General features: G+C 44.9%; 1 protein-coding gene across 8 annotated transcripts in view; it reads right to left on the bottom strand.

Moving 5' to 3' along the window:
* The window catches only part of GJC1 (gap junction protein gamma 1), a 34,374-nt gene extending 9,706 nt beyond the window's left edge, over nucleotides 1-24,668 (bottom strand). For 3 of the 8 annotated variants that reach the window (XM_090044323.1, XM_090044327.1, XM_090044328.1), the window contains exons 1-4: nucleotides 24,549-24,667; nucleotides 23,839-23,979; nucleotides 9,446-9,542; nucleotides 7,459-7,647 (exon numbers count right to left, since the gene is read on the bottom strand). The gene's annotated coding sequence lies outside the window, so the exon portion shown is untranslated. Of the gene's footprint in view, nucleotides 1-6,811; nucleotides 6,967-7,458; nucleotides 7,648-9,445; nucleotides 9,543-23,838; nucleotides 24,002-24,548 lie in introns of all 8 variants that reach the window. The other 5 variants (XM_090044332.1, XM_090044330.1, XM_090044325.1 and 2 more) reach the window with 4 other exon arrangements.
* Between the last annotated feature and the right edge of the window lie 1,420 nt (nucleotides 24,669-26,088).

Here is a 26,088-nt window from a genome sequence, read left to right as displayed (position 1 = left end):
TGTCAAAAAAATAAAGATGCTAAGTATATGTTTTTTATTAACAATCCACATGTACATATTTACCTTAGTAGTCATTTATACGTATTATAAAAACAGATTAGAAGACAAACCAGAATTTGTAGCTAAGGAATGAATCCATAGTACCCTCTAAGTTAGTGATTCTCAACCTTTTTTGTATCAGGACCCATAGACATCAGTGGCCAGTCACAATCCAGTGCCCCTCACTCCCGACCCGCTGCCCCCAACCTCAGGCCTCAGCCCCCAGTGTGTGGGGCAGGGGGTGGATGTCTGGGGTGTGAGGGGGGAGGGCCAAGCAGCCTGCAAGCCTGCAAGAAAAAAGCCAGTCTTCCATGTTTTTCTCCTTTAAAGGAGAATCCATTTTTTAAGTTTGTTTGCAACCCTTTCATATATTCTTGTGACCCACTTCGGTGTCATGACCCACGGGTTGAGAAATGCTGCTCTAGGTAATACGAAGATGGAAGAAAAAGTGACCTTCAATTTAGAAATGTTCCCCTTTAGTTTAAGTAACATAGTTTACATGAACGCGCCACGTACTTCATATGCCCAGAAAGAACGCTGACATCCTCTGCAGATCACTGCAGGCATCTCAGAGCTTGTTTATGATGTGCATTGCCAATGTATTGGCTGTCAGTATCTGTACTGCTGAATGTCATAAAATAGGGAGGAACATGACATGCTCCTGTCTGATGGCTCCGAGCTCTACATTTAGTTCCATGTCTGCTGGGTATCACCTCCATTGTATTTGATTGTCCAGATGGGTTCTCCATGCCTTCCCAAGTGAACCCCTGATTGGTGCCCCAACTGGTGCCAGGGTAATAAGATGTGCCCCATTCTGAACACTGGTGGGATGCAGCCACCAGTTCTGTACTATAAGGATATGGGTGATCTTGGGATGTTCCTGTTCATCAGATGTTTTGCAGGAGATGGGGAGGGGGAAATAGGCTGACCTCAGCCACAGTTGAAGTGGGGAGCAGCATCACTGTGTACAGGCAGAAAGATAAATAATGTTTATGCCTGTAGCTGGGTGCAATTTCATTGAGTTCAGTAATGACTGAAGTGAGAAGACTCAAGCTTGTGTGGCTGTGGAATCTACTCTGGCCCCTAGGTGCTAGGATGATCGGTGATGGCATAAGTAGTGATTTCAGCTGCATGGGTGGTCAGCTGATAACCGTCCTCTCCTCCCCTCTATGTGGCTTTGCACTATGGCACAAAAAGCAGTAGATCCACCTTAGTGCAGTGCGGTGAATGGCTTAATTAGCTCTGCTAACAGGAGGCTCTCTGCAGGGGTCTGGCAGTGGACTTCAAGATCAAACCAGCTGAGAACCACCAGTCTAGATAAGCAGAGATGTGGAGGTCTCTTTCTTTAGTAGTGCCATGCAGGCCAATTGCTCAGCTTTTGGACAAACTGCAGTTGACCCACCCACTGCCAGTGTATGCACTGGTGTCTGGTATAGGTAAGGACCTACTTAGTTCATGCCCAGACAAAGGAATTTCCAGGGCTTGGTCACGGCATAAAGAATTGATTTTATGAGCATTTCCCGGCAGCCCTGCACCTTGCCACTGACTTGTGGAAAGGAAGGATGAGGGTGAAGCCACCATTTTGGCTACTAGCTGCCCTTCATAGATTTCATAGACATTAGGGCTGGAAGGGACCTCAGAAAATCATCGAGTCCAGCTCCCTGCCTGAGGGGCAGGAAGTCAGCTGGAGTCATAGGATCCCAGCAAAATAAGCATCCAAATTTCTCTTGGAAGGCACTCAATGTAGGTGCTTGAACCACCTCCGGTGACAGACTATTTCAGACCTTGGGGGCTCGGACAGTGAAGAAATTCTTCCTTATGTCCAGCCTGAAACGGTCTTGCAGTAGTTTATGACCGTTCGACCTTGGAGCACTCTGGTGAACAATCGTTCCCCCAGATCCTGGTGAGCACCCCTAATAAACTTATAGCTAGCCATCAGATTGCCCCTGAGCCTGCGTTTTTCCAGGCTAAAGAGCCCCATGGCTCTCAGCCTGTCGTCATAAGGTCTGTTTTCCTGATCTCTGATCATGCGCGTGGCTCTCCTCTGCACCCTCTCAAGCTTCTCCACATCCTTTTTGAATTGTGGAGCCCAAAACTGGACGCAGTACTCCAGCTGCAGCCTCACCAAGGCCGAGTACAAGGGGAGAATGACGTCCTGGGATTGAGAAGCATGTATGGATGCAAGCCAGCGTTTTGCTCGCTTTACTAGGCGCAGCATCGCATTGAAAGCTCATGTTCTTCTTGTGGTCAATCATGACCCCCAAGTCCCATTCATCTGTAGTGCTAACCAGCGTAGCACTGCCGAGTCTATAACGGTGCTGCAGGTTTTGCCTCCCAAGGTGGAGCACCCTGAATTTTTCAGTGTTAAACACCATCAGGTTCTTGTCCACCCATTTGCTGAGCCTGTCAAGATCAGCCTGGATCACCCTCCTTTCCTCTGGATGCTTTACCCCAGAGTTTGGTATCATCAGCACACTTGGCCAGTCCACTTCTGACTCCAATGTCCACATCATTAATGAAGATGTTGAACAATATGGGTCCAAGGACAGAGCCTTAGGGGACCCCGCTGGTCACAGGGCACCACAACGATTGACTTCCATCGCCACCACCCTCTGGGTCCGACCATGGAGCCAATTTCCTGGCCAGCGGATCGTGGTGGAACCAAGGCCACAGCTGGCCAGTTCTGCCAAGAGGTGATCATGGGATACCAGATCGCAGGCTTTTTTGAAGTCAAGATATATGACATCAATCTCTTCTCCCTTGTCCAGGTGGTATGTCATCTGGTTGTAGAAGGAAATAAGATTGGTCAGGCAAGACCTACCCACAACAAACCTATGCTGCCTATTTCTCAGGATGTTGGTGTCGGCCAGTCCACTAAGGATGGCCTCTTTAATAAACTTTTCTAAGACCTTCCCTAGGATAGAAGTCAGGCTATGGGCCTATAGTTAGCCGGATCCACTTTCCTCCCTTTCTTGAAGATCAGCACCACATTGGCCTTCTTCCAGTCTTCGGGCGCTACACCAGAGCGCCAGGAGTTCTCAAAGATCTGTGCCAGGGCCTGCCCTATGATGCTCGCCAGCTCCCTGAGTACCCTGGGGTGTAGATTGTCAGGGCCAATTGACTTGAAGTTGTCCAGCCTCTCAAGGTTTTCCTTCACAAGGTCAGCATTGATGGAGGCCAGGGGATCTCCCTCACCCAGGCCTCCCTGTCCCGTAATGGGCATAGGCATCCCATGGGACTGATGAAAGACCAACGCAAAGTACCCATTTAATAGGTTGGCTTTTTCCTGGGCGTCAGCCATCAGTTGTCCCATCTGGTTTAGCAGGGGTCCAATGTTGCCCTTGCTTTTCCTCTGGCTCCCCACATATCTCAAAAAGAACTTTTTGTTGTCCTTGATACTTGTAGCTACTTGGAGTTCAGTTGCAGCCTTGGCTTTCCTGGTTTGCTCCCCGCAGGACCGGACCAGTGCAGAATAATCCTCCTTGGAGGTGAATCCCGTCCTCCATCCTTTGTAGGCCTTTCTTTTTAGCCTCAGGAGGTCTGCTAGGTCCCTGGAGAGCCAGGGAGGCTGCTGTGCCCTTTTGCTGCCTTTCCTCTGAGATGGAATAGACTTAGCTTGTGCATTGAGGATCGCTCCCTTGAGAAGCAACCACTCTTCCTAAACTCCCCTCCCCCCAGGGTCATGGTCCCTTATGGCCTCACCAACAAGCCTCCTGAGCTTGTCAAAGTCGGCTTTCCTGAAGTCAAGGACTTCTGTATTGCTGACTGACTTGCTAGCTTTACAGCGGATGGTGACGGTGATCAATTCGTGGTCATTAGGTCACTGATTAGGTTGTCCCTGGTTGCCAGTACCAGGTTGAGCAGTACTTTACCTCACGTTGGCCCGTAGACCTCTTGTGTCAGATAGAGGTCATCCACGCATGACAGTAAGCTTTGCGACCATTTGTGTGTCTCTACCTATTATTGCTGATTGAAGGAGAAGTCCCAGGAGGGGAAGGGATGAGGGGACGGCCACCACCTTGGCTGCTGGCTGTTCTTTGTGCTACCCTGCCAGCCAGTGCCTTCCCCTCCCAGGCAGGTTGCAAAGCAGGAAGGACCACTGGCTCTCACTAGGGAGCCAGCATTTTATTTTTATTAAGTTTTTTTTTAAGGTTGATTTCATGGACAAGTGGAGATTTTGTGGTTTATGCAAAATCCAGAAAATCATGAATTAAGTAGGTCCCCAGGTAGAGGGCACTCCCATCTTGGCCCAGTGTGAGGGGGAAGTATTCCCCTCTGTAAGTGTGAGAGAAGGAGGGTCGTGGAGAAGAACATCTCAGTGAACGGTAGTGGTCACTGGTGCAGGTCTGGTGCCACAGAGGCTGTTGCTCTAAGGTTTATCTCATACTGGAAAGGGCTTGTTGGTCAATGCTAGTCAGGTAATTCCCAGTACCAGTGTTGGTACCAAGTGTCAGTACTGTGTTCTCCCATCCTTTTTGAGGGCCAGTGCCTTGCTCCCTTCTCTCAGGGTAGAACACTTGCATTTGGTTGAATGGTTTAAGTAGCCCTTATGGGATAAGCCTGATATTTGCTCTGAGCTGTACTTGGGCTCAGTCCAGGTGTGTCACTTTGTTTAAGGGAGTTTCTTTGCCCCCAAGTTGATGCTGATGTATTTGGCGCTGAGGCCATTATGGCCAAGGATGCAAGAGTGATTTGTGCTGGTGCCAGAAAAGTCTCAACGCCTTTTCAGGCTGCTTCTCCCTGTGGAACTGAAAACAGAGTACGTGGTTACTGCAGCACCTGCTGTAGATATGCTTCATGCTGGAGTTGAGGGAGGTGTCTCTTCTTGGTACAACCCAGGAAAGTTGTCTGACCTCAGAGAGCTGAAATTTGAGCCCTGCATCTTCTAGTATTTGAGTGCATGATGAGGAGCAGCAGACGGAGCACTCATGTGGGATATGTCCTTCCCTGAGGCACAGAAGACATCTGCTGTGCCCAACAATTAAAGGGAGAAGACTTATCACAAGAACAGGAAGGGTTCAAACCATATGGGTTTAAAATCTGCCGTACCGGCAGTTGGTGTGAATTGTCTGTTGTTTAGCAAGGACTTTGGCCATCTTTTTTTTTGGGGAGTGTCTAATAAAAAGTGATAAGTAAATAAAGGAATGAAGACAAAATCATTCACATAAAGACTGAGCCTGAAGATGAAGAAATAGTAGGAATTTGGACACTGTCCAGTTTGTCTTGCAGCCACAGTCCAAAAGCAGGAACTGAGAGAGGGTCATGCCTACTCTGACCTCTGGGCTCATGCATGAGCAGAGAAAATGCTCAGGCTGCACACACGGCCCCCGCCACAGCCAGTCAGAGCCAGTCTGAACCCATGCACAAGGCATATGCACACCTGCAGCAGAATCCACACAAGCAGTATGTGTTCAAAAAAGAAGGGTTTGTTTCAGAGCAATGTACGAGGAAGGAATATTATCACTCCCATTTACCAAAAGGAATGGCTTGTTCAAGCCAGCAATGTAGCATGATGCAGTTAAATATTATTTTAAGGCCAGGAAAGGAGAGGAGTTCTTTTCATTGCATTGCTCCTCCCCCTGATGCAGCCATTGCGGGCTCCCTGTGTGAAAATAAACTCCTTGCTTTCTCTCATATTTTTTGGTGCCTCTCACAGTACTACACAGCATGGAAACAAACCTTCCAGAAGCCTATTCCCAACTAGGTATCAGGCTAGAAGGGACCCAATTATTCTGCAACTTGGAAAAAACAAAACTGTGGTCCACACAAGTGAAAGCTTACTGCTTGCAGACAACTACTGACCCATACATAAAAGAATTCTGGTTGTATTCACTGACTGGCAAATCTGATCTGATGCCAAATAATAAAAGCAGATTCTCGCCTTAGTTTCTTTGTAAATGCAGTCAAATATCAGTTTATATTTTCCATTCATTTATTTGTATTTTGATTGTGGGGAAAATGAGTCTACCTGCCCAGCCTCTGGGCACACCTATGTCTTTAAGACTTGAGCAAAAATAAAAGTATAACATCTTGCTAACAATTGGCTGCAACTAACAGCTCAAACCACCCATTTTCCAACTACCCTGAGACAAAGTCTAGTGTAGACTCATGAGCAAAATCTCCAGCCAAACTCTTAGCAACTAGTTTTACACATCCTATCTGAAAAGAAGCCTGAAGGTCAGCAAATGGTTCCAGCTAACCGACAAAGGATATGAGCTCCAGAGTAAAGTAACCTGCACTGACAGTGCCTTGCCTCCTGCCTCTACAAAAGGAATCCTAGGGACGAATGAACAGGAGCACCGTAGTTGAACATAAGTGATGGAGGTTACATGAGGACAAGGCCATTGCCTCTTCAAATCCCACTGAAAAGCAAATCAGGAACTAGTGAATTACAAGTGAAATGTACTCAGAAGAGTCTGTGACCCTTTGAAAACAGCACACAGAATTTTGCCCTCGCTGTGGCTTCTGCGTATCTGAAAGTAGATCCAAGGATGGCAAGATGCCACAGACCAGTGGAAAGAACTGTAGTGAGAGTTGCATTAAAGAAAAGCTCAAATCATCCCCACCAGGAAGATATAAGAAAAAGCTCTCCAGTATGATGCTGCTACCTAGTGATAAGGGAGCGGAGACAAGTCCAAAAGAGTGTCAACCACTCTGGCCATTGATAGGCACATTCTTTCAGCAGATATGGCAACACCTACAAAATCCACCAGGAGCTTCCCCCCAGCAGCAGCATCTCCATCTTTCCTGGAGTCAGCCTGAGTCGACTTACCTTTATCCTGGACCAGAGAGCGACTGCCCTACCTGGACCTCAGGAAGGGACAGACAAATGACCACAGAATATCTGACGGCAGCCCAAAGCATCTCATAGTCTCTCCTAAGGAGCTCATCCCACAGATGGAGAAGCATGAGTGACAAGGCAGAGCCCTGCAGAGAGACAAGCCTTTAAGGCTGATGAACCAATTATTATCCTCAGAACATTTCAGGAGAAGGAAAGAAATAACTGAAAACAAATCCATCCATACCTGCCTGCATGCCAGCAAGTCAAAAGCAACTTATCGTTAGCTGAACTGGTAACAGCTAATATATCCAACCAAACTGGTATGAACACCTGACCCCATTTATCACCAGATTATATGGTGGCCAACGAAAGCACCACAGTTTCTGTTCCATGAAGCCAGATTGATAGGAATGGCATGCTAAAGAAATGCAGGCTCCAGACTGTTCTGAAGCAGCTCTGGCACGATGTTCTCATTCATTTTCCCTGCAAGGGAAATCTGAAACAAGGCTCTAACTGACCAAGCCACAAATTTAGGCTGTAGTTTCTTGAGTAGTAGCCTTGCAATTGCTCCCAAGGAAAACAAAAATCCTCTTAAAGAGGCAAGCACTGATAATCTCCGGAAAAATGAAGCTACTTACCAGTAACTGGAGTTGTCCCTTACATGATCCCACACGTTAAACCCACAGAGATTTTTGCCTTAGAAGTAACCATAGGCTACACTTCAGCACTTATTTCCTGTGTGCTCCACGCCAAGAGGATAAAGAACAGTGAACACTTCCAACTCCTCAGTTTTCTTTCAGTAGCAGAGCTCTACATTGCATTTGCTCCTGAGGAAGAGAGGAGGGAGGGTAGGATTTAAAAGTATGCAGAAGCAGATCTAGGATGCTAAAAAGGAGGGGTGGTAGTGGTGGCAGTAAGCTTACTATAGATGCAACCAGTGGCTGAAACCAGAGCTCTCAGTGGTGAAAGGGGGTATGTTTGCACCACCACACCCACTGCATCTGCCTCTGAGTGTACATGAACACTACAGCTTGAGGAACTTCAGTTAATAGTAAGTAATTGTTTTCTCCTGTGGCTAGTTGTCCACATGCACATTATCTTTTGTGGGTGACGCCAAAGGAATGCTCAACATATACCTTAATGTGGGCCCTGTCATTCCCTACACAAACAGAGATGGGAAAACTTCCTCACTGCATGCAGCAGCAGTTCGGGTGGTTTCCAGAATGGCATAATGCATAGGCAAAGGCATGTACCAAACTGTAGGTGGCTGCTCTGCAGGCATGAGTGATAGGAACGCTGCACGGAGAGACTCAACATTAGTTTCTTAGGCTCCGGTGGCAAGTTGCGCTTATCACAACGTAGTTTGCATAGTGCTGCAGAAGGACTTGACCTTGGGTCTGAGGCTGAAGCAAGGGACCTCTCTACGAAGAAGTGTCTTTGTTCTCCTTGGGATTTCTATGGGTCCCAGTCTGAAAGACTGACAGATTGAGCACAAACTCGGAATGAGAGTCTCTCCCACTTAGAAGAGACATATCTTGTATTGTATGTTCAGCTTGTGGAAAAGGCACTTAAGAGGGGGCACGACAGCAGTCTTCAAATACTTGAAAGGCTGTCATAAAGAAAAGGGAAAGCACCTTTCTTTTCTCTCTTGCTGCAGAGACAGGACACAGACCAATGGCTTGACGTTTCAGCAAGGTAAGTTTAGATGGGATATCTGGAAAAACTTCTTCACTGTTAAAACAGTGAGGTTGAGAAACAGACTGCCTAGGGAAGTTGCAGACTCTCTGTCACTGAAGGTGTTCAAGAAGAGGGTGGACAGCCTCTGGTCAGGGATGATCTAGGTGTAGCTATGCCTCTGTTCTATTATGGCTATTTCCCATGCTTCTGGGCTATTATGGTTGTCCCAACTCCCCCCTTTCTGCTATATGTATCAAAGTGTTGGGTGTTAAGTCTTCCTCAGAGTTATTGACTGTTGGCTACAGCCAAAGCTGGGGACTTTGACTGGGGTGTGCCAATGTTTCTGCTGAGACCAAAGTCGGAGGTTTTTGGCTATAGGGTCTTGCCCCTCTGCTCAGGGTCAGAGCAACCGCCTTATTTGGGTCAGGAAGGAATTTTACCCCATGGTCAGATTGGTATGGACTGGAGAGAGGGGGGCAGGTTGCCTTCCTCTGTAGCAGGGAGCATGGCCCTCTACCTGGGATTTCTCGAGCATTTACTGAAATTTCATAGAAGCAGGATGTTAGCTGCTGTGGTTCCCCTGCTTTCCCTGTGACAGGTTAGGATGTTAGGTCTGTGTTGTGCCAGGGTTGATGGTAGTTTTATACAGAGTTTTATGGATTGTATAGGATGGGTTGGATAGGGATGATCCTGACTCAGGCAGGAGGTTGCGCTAGATGACCTTTGGACGTCCCTTCCAGCCCTGCTTCTCTATTATTCAATGATTGTCATCTGATGCTAGATAAAGCCAGGAAAGGTGGGACAAAAATCCCAGAGAGCACTTGGAAGTCTGATGCAAAGACATAACAAGCAGTAGCCCTGCCACCTCTTCAGGAAGACACTGATTCCAAGACTGAAAGAGTCCATAGGAAAAAAGAACCCAAAACTTTGTGGTGTTGACAAACTTACTGTGAGGAAACTGGGAATGCAAAGTTGCCAAGCTACAGCCACTGGCCTGAAGCCTGAAGACAATATCTCAGCTTCCGTTCCTTGGACAGTGAAGCACCTGAATGAAAGAGCAGGAGGCAGGGGTGAGCAGGGACTTTCAAAGACTTACTAAGAGTCGGGTGCCTTCTGTGATCCATTAGGCTTAAACACCTTCAAATCTCCATGGTGTTTCATCTCTGATCAGCAGCTGAAAGGAACCCAGGAGCAGGGAAGCATATGCTGCCATTTACTTCCTCAGTATAGGGCCTGAGGGGAGATCAGGCTAAACAGAGGCGGGCAAAATATAGCCTGTGGGCTGGACCCGGCCCACCAGGCCTTCTATCCAGCCCATGGGGCCCAGCCAAAAAACAATCATTACCAGCCTGACAGGAGGTGGGCTTTCAGAGGTCATGTGCCATTGGACTGGGCAGGCTCTGTGCTTTCACCTCCATGGGGCTCCTGGCACTGTTTGGAAGCCCCATGCGGAGGCACCAAGTATGATGACATGAGTGGACAGCTGGTGAGTGGGGAGGGGAGCTCTTGCCTGCAGGGAGTGGGGTTTGTGGGTGGGAGTGGGCCCCCCGCCACAGTGCACAGCCCCCACTGCTGGTGACAGCAGCAAGCCACTGGTCCTTGGGGAGTTCTTGGCCTGCTGCAGGCAGAGCCCCAGTGGCACATGACTCTGGCTGAATCCCAGAAGTTGCGTGTGCCAACACATGGGGCTCCTGGCACTGCAGGTGAGAGCCGGGTGCCTCTGGGCTGGGCCGGGCCAGCTTCGTGCCTCCACATGGGGCTTCCAGCACTCCAGCGAGGAGCTGCATGTAGAGGTATTGGAGCCCACCTGGCCCAATGGCACACAACTCCCTGTGGCTCCCGGTCTACACACCACTGGCCTGGGCGGGCTCCATGCCCCTTGTGCAGCTCTCTGTTGGAGTGTTAGAAGCCCCACATGGAGGCACTGGGCCCGGCCCAATGGTGCATGGCTCCTGCCTGTAGTGCTAGGAGCCCCACATACCTGCACGGAGCCAGCACGGTCTGGCTTGAAGATGTGCATGAGCAGGCTAGGCCAGATCCATGCTGCCACATGCAACTCCTGGGATTCAGCTGGAGCGGTGCACTGCTGGGGGGCTCTGCCTGCTGTGGGCCAGGAGCACCCTGATAGCCTGCTGCTGCTGCCAGTGGTAAAAACTCTGAGCATGGTAGGAGGCATGTAGCGGGGCAGCCCACCCACAAACCCCACAATCACGCACCCCACAAATCCCAGACCCACCCACCTACACACACACACACACTCCCCCTACAACCCCACACCCCTTCATAAATCCCACAGCTCCCCAGAAGTTCCACCCCCCACACACCACAAGAGTAAGACTTTATTTTGAGTTTCATAGATGTTAGGGTCAGAAGGGACCTCAGTAGGTCATTGAGTCCAACCCCCTGCTCTGGGCAGGAAAGAGCGCTGGGGTCAGACAACCCCAGCTAGGTGCTTGTCCAGTCCCCTCTTGAAGACCTCCAGGATAGGGGCTCCACCTCCCTGGGAAGCCCATTCCAGATTCTGGCAACCCTTACCGTGAAGAAGTTCTTTCTAATGTCCATCTGAAATCTGTTCTCCCTCACCTTGTGGCCATTGTTCCTAGTTACTCCAGGGGTTGCCCTAGTAAGTAGAGAGTCTCCTATTTCCTGCTGCCCTCCCCGATGAATTTATAGGCAGCCACAAGATCATCTCTCAGCCTTCTACTGCGAAGGCTGAAGAGATCTAGGTCCCTCAGTCTCTCCTCCTAGGGTCTTTCCTGAAGGCCTCTGATCATACAAGTAGCCTCCTCTGAACCCTCTCAAGATTCTCCGTATCTCTCTTGAAGCGCAGTGCCCAAAACTGGACACAGTACTCCAACTGTGGCCTGACCAGTGTCGCACAGAGGGGAAGCATCACCTTCCTGGACCTGTTCATCATGCATCTGCTAATGCGTGACAAGGTGTGGTTAGCCTTGTTGATCACTTTGTCACATTGATGACTTATGTTCTGCTGAGAAGGTCATCCCCCAACCTGTAAGTGTGTTGGTGGATCTTTTTGCCAAGGGGCAGCACTCTGCACTTGTCTTTGTTGATCTGCATCCTATTTTGTTCTGCTCGTTTTTCCAAACTGTCCAGATCCGCCTGGATCCATTCCCTACCCTCTGGTGTGTTAACTTTGCCCAATAATTTGGTATCATCTGCAAACTCAGACAAGGTGCTCTCCATGGCCTCGTCCAAGTCACTGATGAAGACATCGAACAGCACCGGTCCCAGGACTGAGTCTTGTGGGACTCCACTGCCCACACCTTTCCAGGCTGATATTGACCTGTCCACCACCACTCTCTGGGTATGACCCCCAAGCCAATTTGCCACCCACCTGACAGTGAAATCATCTACATCATGGCCTGTCAGTTTATTTACAAGAACGGAATGAGATACCGTATTGAAGGCCTTCTTAAAGTCTAGGTAAATGACATCTACCTCAACTCCTGTGCCTAAGCATTTTGTGACCTGGTCATAAAAAGAAACAAGGTTAGTCAGGCAGGATCTACCTGCAATGAATCCGTGCTGATTTCCTTTCAGCATTATTTCCCCCTGCTGGGCTCCCACTCTACAATAACCTTTATATACACTATGCAAACACAAGTAAATCAGAATAAAATATTATTTGAAATAAAACTAAAATATGTTATAGAAGATGTTTGATTTTTACTGTATGATTTGGTTTTTTTTTCTGGTTCCAAGATGGCAACCTCCCCCCCTCCCAAAAGGGCGTACTTCCGGGGACAAGGCAGGTATTTCTGGTGGCAAAGACCAGGGGTTAGGGGGTGGGACTTCTGGTTCCAAGATGGCTATCAGGGGGCAGGGCACCTGCCAAGGGGCAGAGGTACCCTTGTAGCCCTTGACAGCTCACCAAAAGTTGTTAAGCGGCCCTCCACCTGAAATAATGGCCCTCCACCTGAAATAATTACCCACCCCGGTCTAAACTCTACCTTATGGGTACTGCTAAGGCAAAATGTCTCAGTGTGAGGGCTCACAGAATGAAAGAGACTCATAGGTAGCAAGTTTAAAGAACTTATAAAAGGAATTTTTTTTTACACAGCATGTAATTAATTAATTGCCACAAGATGTTGTTGAAGCTGACAGTTTAACCAGATTGAAAAAAGGACTGGACAAATTTTTGGAGGAAAGGTACATCAGTAGCCTTTGAGCACAGAGGTTAGGGGTGCAGCCTCTGAACTGGAACTTCTTCATCCTTAAATGCTGGAGGCTGCAAGTGAGAGAGGAACAGTGGAAAGAGCCTTGATCTTACCCTGTTCTTTCTCTCTTTCAGCATCCACTCTGCCACTATGACAAACTTATTTGCTACTTTAAGGGGTCATAGTCCAAAAGCCCTCAAAGTGAAACTACAAGCCTTTCTCAGAAAGGGAGGCTACTGGGAAAGTGGTCACTGATTCCTTTGGGCAACTGAAAATATAAAAGGAATGGAAGTGGAGGTCAAAGGTGCAGAATGAGTGCACTGAGGCGAGACACTGAGCAGAGCACACTGGACAGTGCTCACTGGTCCTCAAACAAATCCAGACCTGCCCAGAGGAACTCATACTGGACATGTGAGCAGATGAGGTGCAGGAAACCAGAGACTGGGAAAAAGGGACCTATGGTCTGACCCATTAAATGGTAGTTCTTATGTTCTGGTAGAGGAAGCAACTGAGGAAATGGCTACATGTACATTAGTGTAACTTATCAAAAAATGTATAGACTGGGGACATCTATGCATATGGGTAAGAGAGGATTATACTGCCTGACCTGGCCATTTGTAGTTTTCTAAAATCTATACTGTAACCAACATGTGTGCCAATTGAGCCCAATACAGTACTGTATACAGAGAGGGCACATCTACACATGCAGTTAATACTCAGAAAGCTTACTGTACAGTAAAATACTGTGCAATAAGCTTTCCCTGAGTGCATGTCTACACATATGTCTATCGGGAGCAAATCTGTTCCTGATGGGAGCAGTTCAGGGAAGAGATGCTCCTGCCATGCTCTGCTATTATATGGCAGTCAGGGGGAACTCTAGGCTTCTCCGGGTGCCAGTCCCAGGCTGGCAGGGGGCACCTGTGTCAGGCCTAGGCTCTGCAGGATCAGGGGAGCTGTCCCACCTCCAGAGCAGCTGCCTCCTACCCCTGCCCCTGCCCAGGCAGCTGCCTGCTGCCCAACCTGTGCTCTGATTGCAGAACCAGGCCAGGACAATGTCCACTGGCCATTCAGCAGCTGGGACATTGCCCCCCTGCCTCCAGGAGATGCTTGCTGCCAGGGCTGGATCCAATCATGGAGGGCAGGGACAATGTCCCCTTGCCCCTGCAGCAGGCAGCTCTACTCTTCCCCTGGCTCTGAGATCCGAGCTGGGGGCTGGGATACTGCCTGCGATTGGAGCTGGCTCCAGTCCTGGCAGCAGGCAGGTCCTGAGGGAAGGGATCATTCTCTTGCACCCTGCTGCCCGGGCTGACCAGGAGCAATTTGCTCCCGGTCATCTATGTAACTGTGCTACTGCACAGTAGCTACTGCATAGTAAATCTACTACCTGTATGTACAAGTAGTAGAAAACTGTACGGTAGACTAATCTACTACGCAGTAGCTCCTGCACATGGTTACACAGTGATGCTTTACTACAGAGTAGATTAGTCTACTGCGCAGTAAATTGTCTCATGTAGACTAACCCAGCAAGTGCTTAACTATAGGTTCTCTGTCCAACATTAAATACAGGGTACAAGTAATTTATGGGAACAAGAAGAGAACAGCAAAACTGCAGCCTGGGCAAGCATACTTTCCATTCCTTCTGCTACTTCATGTTGCTTGTGCACGCATATGAAAAACAGGAGAGGCTGAATATTTGGTCCTGCTAAATCATTTGTGCTCCTTGCTACATTAGGCAAAAAGGAAATATATCAAGGTAAGGATGACTACTGCAGTACAATCAAGTTTGAGACACTAACTTCAGTTTAATAGGAGCTGAAAATGGTTTGATATAGAGAGAAAAAGTATTCCAAAATTAACACTTCCTTGAAGTTTTAGGGGAGCATCTCACCTATTTTTTTTGCAATCCATCTGCAATACCAGACTTCCCAGCACATGGTTCTCATGTGCCAATATTTTTATATGGGTAATGTTTGTCTACTTTATGATTTGTTCATTTTCTGACCCCTCCTACAACCAACCCTTGTATCTAGAGGATGAGAAGAAAAATCACCACCTTTAACATAGTGGGGCAGCTATACTTAGCTGGGAGCTAAGGTAGCAGAAGTTTAAATTTTACCCCTACCGACTACTGAGTTTACGAGTCCATTATTATTACCTAAAACTACCAGCAGTTTTAAAGCATATTAACCTTTCAATGATATGTGGACTGTGGCAGCAAACTGAAGTTTATATTGCTTTTTTGTATCAATTGACAAGGGAAGCAAGTACTCTGTGAAGTATGTTATCAATAGCACTACAAGCAAGGTAGCATGCCTTTATTGGCACTTTTACATTCCCCCTAATTTCTCATTACCATGCTTTCAAGATTTTTGGTGGGCGAGTTGTGTTCTGATACAGTCTAACGAGTCACTAATGATGCTTCTGTTTGTGTTATACACGCTCTATTTGAAATGTAACATAGGAATAAATTACTGTTTAGGAAGACTGCAAGGAAGCCAAAACCTATTATTGAACTTCAGTCTCCACACAAACAAACTGGGCAGTCATTAGAAATGGGACTGTAAAATGCTGGCCAAATCAGATTAGCAGTTTGCCTACACAAGATCGACCTCACATTCATACAGTCCAGAACACCACTTATTTCTTATCTCATTTGGGCTATTTAAACATAACATTTAAAATGGTGACAATCATATTATCTGTTACCAGACAACTAAATTTCAGAGTTAAGCAATACTTAGATAAATCCCGTTATTTCCAAGCCTGGCCAAGATTAGGTTAAGTTTGGACCCCAGTATTCTTTCACCTGCTTTACAAAAATAAACATTTCAAACGAGAATGTGAAAACAGAGGGAAAAAAAATCTGTTACTCTAGACTAGTGAGTGTTAGTGATAAACATGTGCATGTACATCCTTACTATCTGATGGAACACAGGCCCACAAAGGGCCACTGCATTAAGCTACATGTGCAACTTCCAGTATTCTGGAAGGGTACCAGGACTGATTTTGCCCAAAAATATTTTCTGACTGAGACACAGGTAGACATGTTTAATGCAAAATCAGACCTGGGTGTCTGCCACATTTCCCACCCCATTCACTCTGAACAAGAAACCTTCCTAACAGGATCATGTTAAAAGGAAGCACTGGTTATTTGGAGGTTACCATTTACAAGGCACCATCTACCCAAGGAAAATTGCGCACATCTGACTTAATATAATCTAGTCTCAATTGTGCAACAGTGCTGAAGACAGTTTCCTCCAGCATTCCCATCTATGCTATCAGTACAGCTGTTTTGACCACCCCTTGAGGTCCAGACAACTACACTAATAATTCTGTTTCCTCATAAATGTGTAACCAAAAAGGTGGAACTAATTTCTGTGATAGCTGAGAGCTGATCCCATTTCTTTTAAGCAAAACAGCTGCTGATATCCATGAGATTTTCTTTAAAAAAAAGAAGAGCAGGACTTAGCTCAATTACTTTTGGTGGAAATTTAGAATCCAGTTCAGTAAGTTATTTAAGTACATGCCCAACCACAAGCTTGTGAACAATCCCATTGACATTAACTGGACTATTCAATGCTTAAAATTAGTCATGTACTTAAATACCAAGATGAAATGAGGCACTGGAGGTGGACTACTATTCCTGAACAAAGGGATTTAAAATGAAAGTGCTCACAAGTAAATCATGATGGTGTGACTAGAACTGCCAATGTTAGATCTGCATTGGAAGAGAGAGAGAGAGAGAGAGAGAGAGAGAGAGAGTGTGTGTATGTTTTGAAGCATCTGTTCAAGTTTAAGCATATAAGACATTTTTTAGTCCAATGACTCCATAGGAAAATGCCTCATGTATCAGTGCATGACTCAAATTTTCCATTGCATTTCCCTTATTACAACATTGACCATAAATATACTATTCATTACTCTAAATATATCTTTTTTATTTATAGCTTTAAAACATCTTCTAACTTATTTTGTCACATAAGCCGCTGAGGTCTTCAATTTAAAAATCATCATTCTGCTTTAAAAATAAATGCTAACTAATAGTGCAATGTATTTCAGTATCAGTCTTAAACTAAGCAATATATATTTGCAGCAGGTAAAATGCAGGTGGTATTTTTGCTGCCATGAAAAGGTAAATATTACAATAATATTGTAATATTATTGCTGTAGGACAAGTGCTTAAATTTAAATCACACTCTTATGTCTGCTTCTGATATTTTTATTCTCAGGAATATGTCTTCATTAAAATACCACTGTCCTTTCTTGATAGTATGGCAATTTTACTAATATAGAATCTATGTTCCTTTGCTGTTATTCTTCACTTTGGAAAACAAAAAAAAAATCATTTAATGAATCCCAGCCATTTGGAAAGACCACAGATAACCAGAAGCCTGAGTACTGCAAACAGATTTTTAGCTACTCACATGTATTATAGAAGTAGCTTAGTAAACAAAAGCGGCACTCCTATAATACTATGGCCTTTGTTTCAAAGCAGTTTTTAACAATTAACTCTGCATAAAATATAACAGAAATTTAATACATTCAGTGGCTGTCTTTACTGAATTTACCATAAATATTGGCAAGTAAATATATACTTTAAGTGTACATTAAAAACATTTTTTTCAGAAACAGAATATAAGCCAGAACAATATTAAACAAACACCCCTGCCCCAGAATCATAACCTTAGCTGACAGGAAAAGAAATGTAGCATTTTGTATTGTGGTATCAGTATGTTAGAGTGAAATTCCATGCTCATTGATCACAAGAACAGGAAGGACCAGCTGGAGTGCTCTAGAAAGTACTTGGTTTTGTGATAATGAGTCCATTCACGCCATGTAACAAATAGGATCATTTCCATTTAATGAGGATGCAATGCTGTCACACTCAAGCAGCGAATGCTGTTGTGGTCAAGCTACAAATTCCCAAAGGAGCGTCTGTAACCCAGGGAATATTCTTCATGTGTAACACAAACAGGGAGATATATTTTCCAACAGTTCAGCAACTGTTAAAACTAGAATGTGTGTAATGATGGCAGGAATGTTAAAAATATAAATTAACACATCGTATAGATTTGGGAAACTTCCACGAAAGTTGTGTCCATACAGACACAATTTATCTAAAAAAAATATCAGAAGCACTCGCTATTTAATGATAGCATCGAAGGTAAATGTGAAAATGTTATGGAAAGAAAGGGAATGAATACCCTGTCTCCAATCTGAGAATACTACTCACTTCCACAGATTCTTCCAGTAGAGCATGGAAAGCAGGAAAATCCAACCATTCCCTTCTCTAGTATTGCTACTATTATCCCTTTAATTAATTGATTTAGTACATTTTAGTATCGTCTGAATTTGTGCTACTGTTCACAGAATAATGGGTTATATGACTAAGACAAACCTTTATTCCACATTCCGCCACCCCTTGCAATCATATTTTTGTTTCCTATGAAAGTACTGAGTGACTAAGTCTGTTTAACTTTTTTTTAGATAAACAGGCTGAGATCCTGGCATCCCTCACTATAAGAAACACATTACAATATTTTCAGCATTTACAGAGATCTTCTCTGAACTGTCTTTTCAACACCATTCTAGAACTGTGGACACTGGAAACACCAGAGCCAAACAGAGATAAAAAATCACTTTCTCTTGATTATAGATCCACGATATCACTAGCAAATTTGGCCACACTGTTGAACTAGGAGTTCATATCCAAATGAATATCCACCTGTGATGGGTGTAAACCACCCCCACCACTCCTAAAACTGCAGGGAGGGAGAGCTACGGTAATCTCCTCTGATATAACCTGGGGAGTAGCCAGGTGGAGGGAGAAACCTCAGAAAGTATACAAGACAGTAAGGCAGAACGTGGTCCAGGAGAATCACGTGGAGTTCCCGCTCTAAAGAGAGGCCAGAAAAAAAGCCGCAAAGAAGAACTGGTGGGAAGCCACAGGAAAGGCATGAATTCCTGTGGAAAGGCTTAGAAACAAGTGGCCAGATTGTAAAAGGCAACCCTACAGGGCTAAAACCAACAGACTAGATAGATGACTTCAAAGCCAGAATAACTGATGGCAAGGGGTATAAAGGACACTGTGCTATAATACACTCAACCGTCAGGGGAGGGGGTGCCCTACAGTGGCTGGGGAGACATCATTTTACAGCAACGTGTTTCCCAAGATTTTTTCCAACTCACTGTCCCAGGCCAGAGCTCCCACTGTGTTGGTATGACCTGAATTCTTTGTTTTTAGGTGTATAAAGCTTTTACACTTGGCCATGCTATGTACAAAGCACATACTATGTGTTTGAGATAAGCTTAGTAAGCAAATCCGATCACTCTGCATTACTGACCTGTTCCTCTTCATAATTTACCAATCTTTATGTCACCTGCAACTTATCAGTAATAATTTTATGTTTTCTTCCAAATCACTGGTAAAATTGTTAACTAATTTTGAGACAAGAACTGATCCTTGTGGATCTCCACTAAAAACACAGCCACTTCATCATGATTCCCCATTTACAGTTACATTTTGAGACCTGTCTGTAAGCCTTATCTTAATCTATTTAACACGTCTGTGGTTATTATGTATGACTTAATTCTAGCTTCTTAATTGCAAAGTTGTGTGATATCACATAAAAAGCCTTAGAGCATTAAAGCTTTTAAGCCTTTGTGTATTAAAGTCTATTGAATCATTATCTGTATCAACCTCGTAAAAAAGGATTGTGTATAAAATTGGTTTTAAAAGGATGCATTATCTTTAAGAATGACTTTTTCCTTAGAAGTTTTGAACAAGCTGGACTGGTTTGAAACTCAGCAAGCTTTGCTTAACAAACTACTCAAAGGACAACAGAAACTAACTCCTGAATAGAACTGCTTCTAAAAGTAACAAAATTGTGCTGAACATGGTTGCCAATTTGGGGATGGTTTCACTTCAATCAAAACTAAATCCATTTTTCAAAACTTATGAGAAAAAATTCACTGTTGGACCAAGACCCTATGTATGACATTCAATTCCGAACAACCTGTAAAAGATCAAAGCCATTCACAACTTTAAAAGATGTCAAAAAGTAAATCTTATCTTAACCAGTAGGTGTATTTTTTTAACACCTTTTAAGATGTATTCCTACTTAGTGTAATTGGCTAAAAGAACATCAGCACTGTGATCAGTCCCAGCGTACAGCCAGTGTGCCATGTGAATAGCACCTGAAACTTTGTTCTGAGTGCTACAATTTCCTTACCTTGTTTTCTTTCCCCTCAAGTACAGACAGGGACCCGATGAACTCCAGCTGTGAGAGATTCTACGCAGCTGTGTCCTCACTCCTGAAGAGCAGGTCTCTTTGACACAGCTAATGTGAATCACTCCATTCAAAGTATTTTACCTTGTTTTACAATCTATGCCATCAAAATTGCCTTTTTAATATATAACCACCACTGACTAGTGAGGGCTGAACTAGTTGGTGCTGACCAGCCTGCATGTTAGTCAGACGCAGAATAATCTGTATTGGTTCATTTCCCCTCCCCACCCACAAGCTAAATCTGCCATCAGAGCACCATAAGAGTCACACACATTTCTTTCTCGTCCTTTGTATATCTGAATTTACATGCACGATTTTTTTTAGGGTTGTTGTAAGAGGACTTTCAGCTTAACACAAGCAATCAAGAAAAGGAAGGAGGCAACTTATAAGGTATTCAGAAAACATTTCAATACTTTCCTCTTCAGTTACAAATGCAGCTTGATACAATACATTCAGATTCATTTTTCCCCATGAGGGCATAAGCAATACTAAGTTAATTATTTCCTGTTCTGCTTGCAAACAACTTCTGCTTTGAAAGAGTCTCCTTTCATCTATTTCTTCACAGAAGGAAGGAGCTGCTTCTGCAGTCCTGACCTGACACAATGGTCTTTTATTTACAATTCAAATGAACTGAATAATGAAAATCTGGGCTTCCAGATCATTTAAACTGAAGCACACAACTGATTCAGTGAGATTCAGCAGAGAAAAAATATTGGTGGAAAAATCCTTTACTCTCTCCTACAATATATTGCCCAGAGAACTGTGGAAAGAGTGTTTTTGAGCTCTTTCAAAGAACTAAACAAGTGCCTTTCAAATATTTTTTCCCATTTCCTAATTTACCAGATAAACTGCAAATAAAACCTGGGACTCCTATGTCTGAGAAGTACATTAATAAAATAGTGGCTTGTCTCTCAAGAATCATCCTTGTCTCTTAAGAAGTCATTCCTAAAGGAAGATTGTCCATCCTTTTTAAATTAATGTGATACATAATCCTTTTTAGGAGGTTGATACAGATAATGATGTAACAGACTTCAACTTCTGTAAGGCCTTTTTATGTGATATCAACAACTTTGCAGTCTAGAATTTAGAATTAAGAAGTCACACATAATAAGCACGGACATGTTAAATAGATTAAGACAAGACTTGCAGGCAAGTCTCAAAATGTAACTGTAACTGGGGAATCGTGAGGAAGTGGCTGTGTTTCTACTGGAGTTCCATGGGGATCAGTTCTTATCTCCAAAATAGTTAAAAAATTTACCAGTGACCTGTACATACTATATTTTAATCCAGCCTGTATGGTACCATCTCCTACTTCCAAATAATTATAGTCATGAAAACAGCATCACTGTTTTTCTAGGAAGTGGTGTTTACACAGTTTCCTTGGCATTCCTGGCTTGTGTCTCCCCATATAAAGAAGATTTGATCACTTCACTAAAGATGCCACAATAATCAAATTAATACATCTTATTCTTTCTTAAACTGACAGACAAGCTAAAATTTACACCTCAGGGGTGAAATCCTGACCCAACTGAGGTTAACAGCATTGGCTATATGGGGTTGAGTTCTGTCTACTGTTTTGAGATTGGCATTGCATGGCACTGAAGAAACCACAGGAGAAAACTGAGACAACAGTGCCTATATATCTCTTGCTTCAGTTCTGCTGTTACCCTGATCAATGGACAGAGGTACGCAGTTACACTCCTTTGACCTGTTTGATGGCAAGACAAAAGCTGTTGTCAGAACAGAAAGAGAAAGCTGGATGGAGTTCAGAGCTATTGAGCACTCATCTCAGGAGAGTGCTAAGATGCTTTGCAACTCCTCTGGCCACAAATGGCTTTAAACAATTTTGATCTGCTCAAGCAAAACCAGTTGCCAGTTTAGATTAAACTAATGTTTCAAAATGTATTAAAACAGGCAACAACATGCTTATATCAATGCTATTTTAGAATTGCAATAGGGACAAATAAACAAATACTTTCATAGTGACAGCAAATAAAAGTGTAATTGGGGGGAGAAAAAGCTGGTGATCCAAAATCCCCACAAGCCCTATATGAGCAATATTGCCCACAAAACTAAAACTTTTTACAACTTCCCTGTGAAACTGCTCCATTAAAGCTTTACAGAAGTCAGAACAAATGTCACATTAGCGTCACCCAGGCCAAGACAGACTAAGTAACTATATCAGTTTGTCAGACAAGGACCTTAGAATAGAAAGGTGCATCCACTTTTTTTGTTGCTGGATACAGAAGTCAGCCAGTCCTTCTTGAGCTAGGCGCAGGTTGGAAACTTCCTTCTTTCAGCCTATCAACATTTTAAGCTTTACAGAAATGTATAAGAATATTTACAATAGTTAATTTTCAATCCTGTTTTGATGATGTAGGTAGTGTTTTTAATGTGGAACCAACCTGTCATGACATCAGGTCTTCACACTGGGATTTGTATTTGTACCAAATACAAGCATGCTCTACTGGAAGATGGCATAGAAGTGCTTTTAGAAATAACATCTTTTCATGAAAATGTACTAAAAAAATCCATTTACTGGGTTTTAGATGGAAATTATAGATCCCTTGGTATGTCTTGAAATAAGGAGATTTCTCAAACTAGAATCCCCCATGAAATAAAGAAAAAGAAATTCTAACGTTGAGGCCGTAAGAACTTTATGAAGGTCTTGCACAACCACTATAATGCATATTACCCCTTAAAGCCAAAAAACCGACATGTACATGAATAAAGTGCGGTCTACTAAAAACTGCGTAACAAATTGGTTCAGAGATGCTCAGAAAAGTGTGTATGCTCATAATCTGATGTTGCTATAACCAGACTTCATCGCCAATGATGGCTAATATCCTATTCAGTTTCAAAAGAATATTTCAAGTATTGATTGGGTTAGAGAAATATAGCTTTGCTCAACAGAACCAGGCAATTATGTATATATATATGCACACACATGCACGTGCTAGTTTCATCAGCATTTAATGCTGCCCAGGAAATAAAAAAACCCACACCCCATACTAACCATAATATTACAAGTTCTAAAGAAAACGAAATCGTGATTTACTTTAGTTCTCAGTAAAGAGTTCTGATAATGAAAGACATTTCATAAACTAAACTGTAAACTAAATTAGAGACTGGTCTGCATGTTTTGAGTTAGGACTAAATACATTTAATTTTTGTACATTTCAGTATTTCATGCAATCTTATCTTCCTATTCAAAAAGCAAGCTTTTGCATCATTTAAAATCCAAAAGAAAGATGTTTCCAAGGCACAGAGCAGTTGGGCACATAACTTTCTGAAGAGTGCCAAGAACCACACTGACTTTTGTGTCTTTTAAAAATCTGCCCCTAGATCTATTTTAAATTGTTCCCTCGACTTCCAAATGTTTGAAAGTCTCTAACAGCTTGTTTTAATAAACCAGAGAATTAATATAGTAAAAACTTTTCTCATGTTGACAATTCAAAAGATCAAGTTACAACTACAACAGCTAAAAAGGGTCAGGTCACTGGTTCACTCTGGAAAGTTTTCGAACTAGAAAAACTAATGCAATCTTGGAACTGGCCTGCAGTCATCAGCTATGGTTACTTCGTAAGTATTGTTTAGAAACAAGTTTCTGAAGAACAAGGTTCAAAACAGTGAATCTGTTGCAGCTTTTTGAACTCCACTCTACAAAAGAATGATCAATAAATTGTTCTGACGGGATCGATTTTACTAGACACACGGTGACAGCCTCCCTTTTAGCCCCAATCTTGACAGGCTGTCACTGAAACTGCAGAACACTTTAAATCCTAAATTTCACAGACCGAAAATCAGGGTTGGCTTTCTATCCAGAAAGAGGTAAGACAGAAACGGCACAGAATCGCTGCTAAAATTTACTCACACAGTTCAACGATTCCTAGGGAGGAAGGAATTAGACTTGATGAGACGAGACATCAGACTGCGTTGTACCGAAGAGGACAAAAGAAGATAAAACGCTGCCACTGGACGCGGAGAAGCAAGGCTCTGTGGGCCCGTGTTTCGCCTGGACAAAGGGTAAAGCGTTCCTGAGAAACACAGATATGAACCAGCGGAAGTACACGGCAATGATGTTTCCAACGCTGCCACCGTTTCAGAGCCACCCGGCACGGCCCCCTTCCCTCCACAGCATGCGACAGCATTCGGCGCAAAGGGTTTTCTCTTTACGTTCTGGAGAAGTGAAAAACCCTGGACAGCCGTGACGAGCCGAGTCGCCCGCGGGCTCTTTTCTAGCTCTGCCTCCCACCCCCCAAACAGTCCGGCCAAGTCTTAGGCATTTAACATCTCCGTGATCTTTTTCCTTCCCCCTTAAGCATGGCAGCCGGACATCGATCCCCTCCTAATACAGAAATCAATCAGTGGATGCCAATCCGTCCAGCACCCCGCCACACCACAGCCACCCATCCTCACAACAAAAGGGCACAACCCCAAATTCCCCCCCCCCCAGGTGCAGGGGGCAGATGCCAGGCTGGGGCAGCACCAGGGGCAAGAGGCCACCCACCGTGCCCCCCAAACCCTCCAGGCCGGGGCAAGACCCCAGCCCCAGGCAGGGGCGCCCCCTGCTGGCGCACTCACCCGCCGGGACACGGTGCAGCGGAGCGCGCGGCCGCCCTCGGCGGGGAGCCCCGCCCTCCGCCGCGCTTCGCCTCGGCGGGACCCCGCCACAGGGGAGTGGGCCGGGGCGCATGCGCGCGGCCGCCCCTCGCCCCCTTCCAGATGTGCGTTCCATCCCCCGCCGCTGCCGGCCGAGCCTCCTCTCGCGCCGGCCCCCCCGGCCGAGCGCCTCCGCTGGGAGCGGGCACCTTCCGAGTGGAGGGGCCAGGGGACGAGGCTGAAGTTGGTGCCTTCTTCCCGGTTCCTTTTCAAAAGCTCATCCTTACGCAGGGAAAGTTGTTAGCAAAGAATTAGACGTGGCTAAAGAGTTCGTCAGAAATGGAGATTTACTAATAAGAAAATGGAAAAGAAGCTCATTTATGGAGCCCTGAGATCCGGCTGGGGTCACGGGGCAAATCGCTCCTCGGGGCGCCCCAACCCACATGCCTGCACCACCGGAAAAATTCTGAGCAGGCGGTGTCTGGCCCAAAGCTTACAGTACATTTTGTATTATACATTTTGGATGAAATTCTAGCTTTTTAGCATGTCTGATTCACTCCGAACAACTTTTTTGTTGTGTAAAGATTAGCTTTGAGAAAGGGGCCAGGAAGAAAGAACCAACTTCAGCTTTGTGCCCTTCAAGCCCTTCAGCAGAGAACAGAAACTGGGTTTCAGATGGAAATTATAGATGCCTTGGTATGTCTTGCTTCCCAAGCCCTTCAACAGAAATCAGAAACTGGGTTTTATAGATGCCTTGGTTTCCAAGCCCTTCAGCTGACAGCAGAAACCCCCACCATACCCTAAAGGTGTGGACTCTCCATCAGTGGAGGGGCAAGAGAGGGCTGGGTAGGGATAGGTGTGGGAGGATCTATAGCAGCCACCCTGATTCTCAGCTAGGGGTGTGTGGCTCCCTGGGGTGCCTTAAGATTCGTGGTGTTACCCTGCAAGGCTTACACAACCAGGATGTGTAAAAGTAAACCTGAAGATTGCCAATAGAAATCTGCTGTTAAGATTTCTTGCAGTCTTTCTGAGCCCTTGGCAACAGAAGAATTGCTCCCTTATTCTTCTGTAGTCAAAAAAGAAGTGAAAAGTAAGAGCTGACATTTTCTGAGGGTCGAATGAGGGATGCCTTAAGTCTAAAAAAGCTTGAGAACCCCTGGCTGTGTTCTGCTGTGGGTTTTCCCATGCTTCTGGGCTTTGCTGGTTACCATGTGGAGCTGGGAGGGGATTTTTTCCCCCTTCCTGCTGCTACATGCATCGGGGTTTTTCATTTAAGACTTCCTCAGAAGCATTGGGTATTGGCTACAGCCACAGCAGGGGATTTTGACTGGGCTGTGCCAGTGCTTCTGCTGGGATTTAAACCCAGAGGTTCCTGTCTAGAGAGTCTTGCCCCTTGGCTCTGGGTCAGACCAGTCATCATATTTGGGGTCAGGAAGGAATTTTACCCTGTGGTCAGATGGATGTAGGCTGTGGACTGTTTTGTCTTCCTCTGCAGTGGGGAGGGGGGGAGGATGGCCCTCTA

The sequence above is a fragment of the Crocodylus siamensis genome, chromosome 4, assembly GCF_052110815.1.
Source record: "Crocodylus siamensis isolate JL-2025a chromosome 4, ASM5211081v1, whole genome shotgun sequence".
In the NCBI taxonomy this organism is placed as follows: Eukaryota; Metazoa; Chordata; order Crocodylia; family Crocodylidae; genus Crocodylus; species Crocodylus siamensis.
Note: the sequence above shows the minus strand (reverse complement) of the source record. Positions and strands in the feature narration are given on the sequence as shown.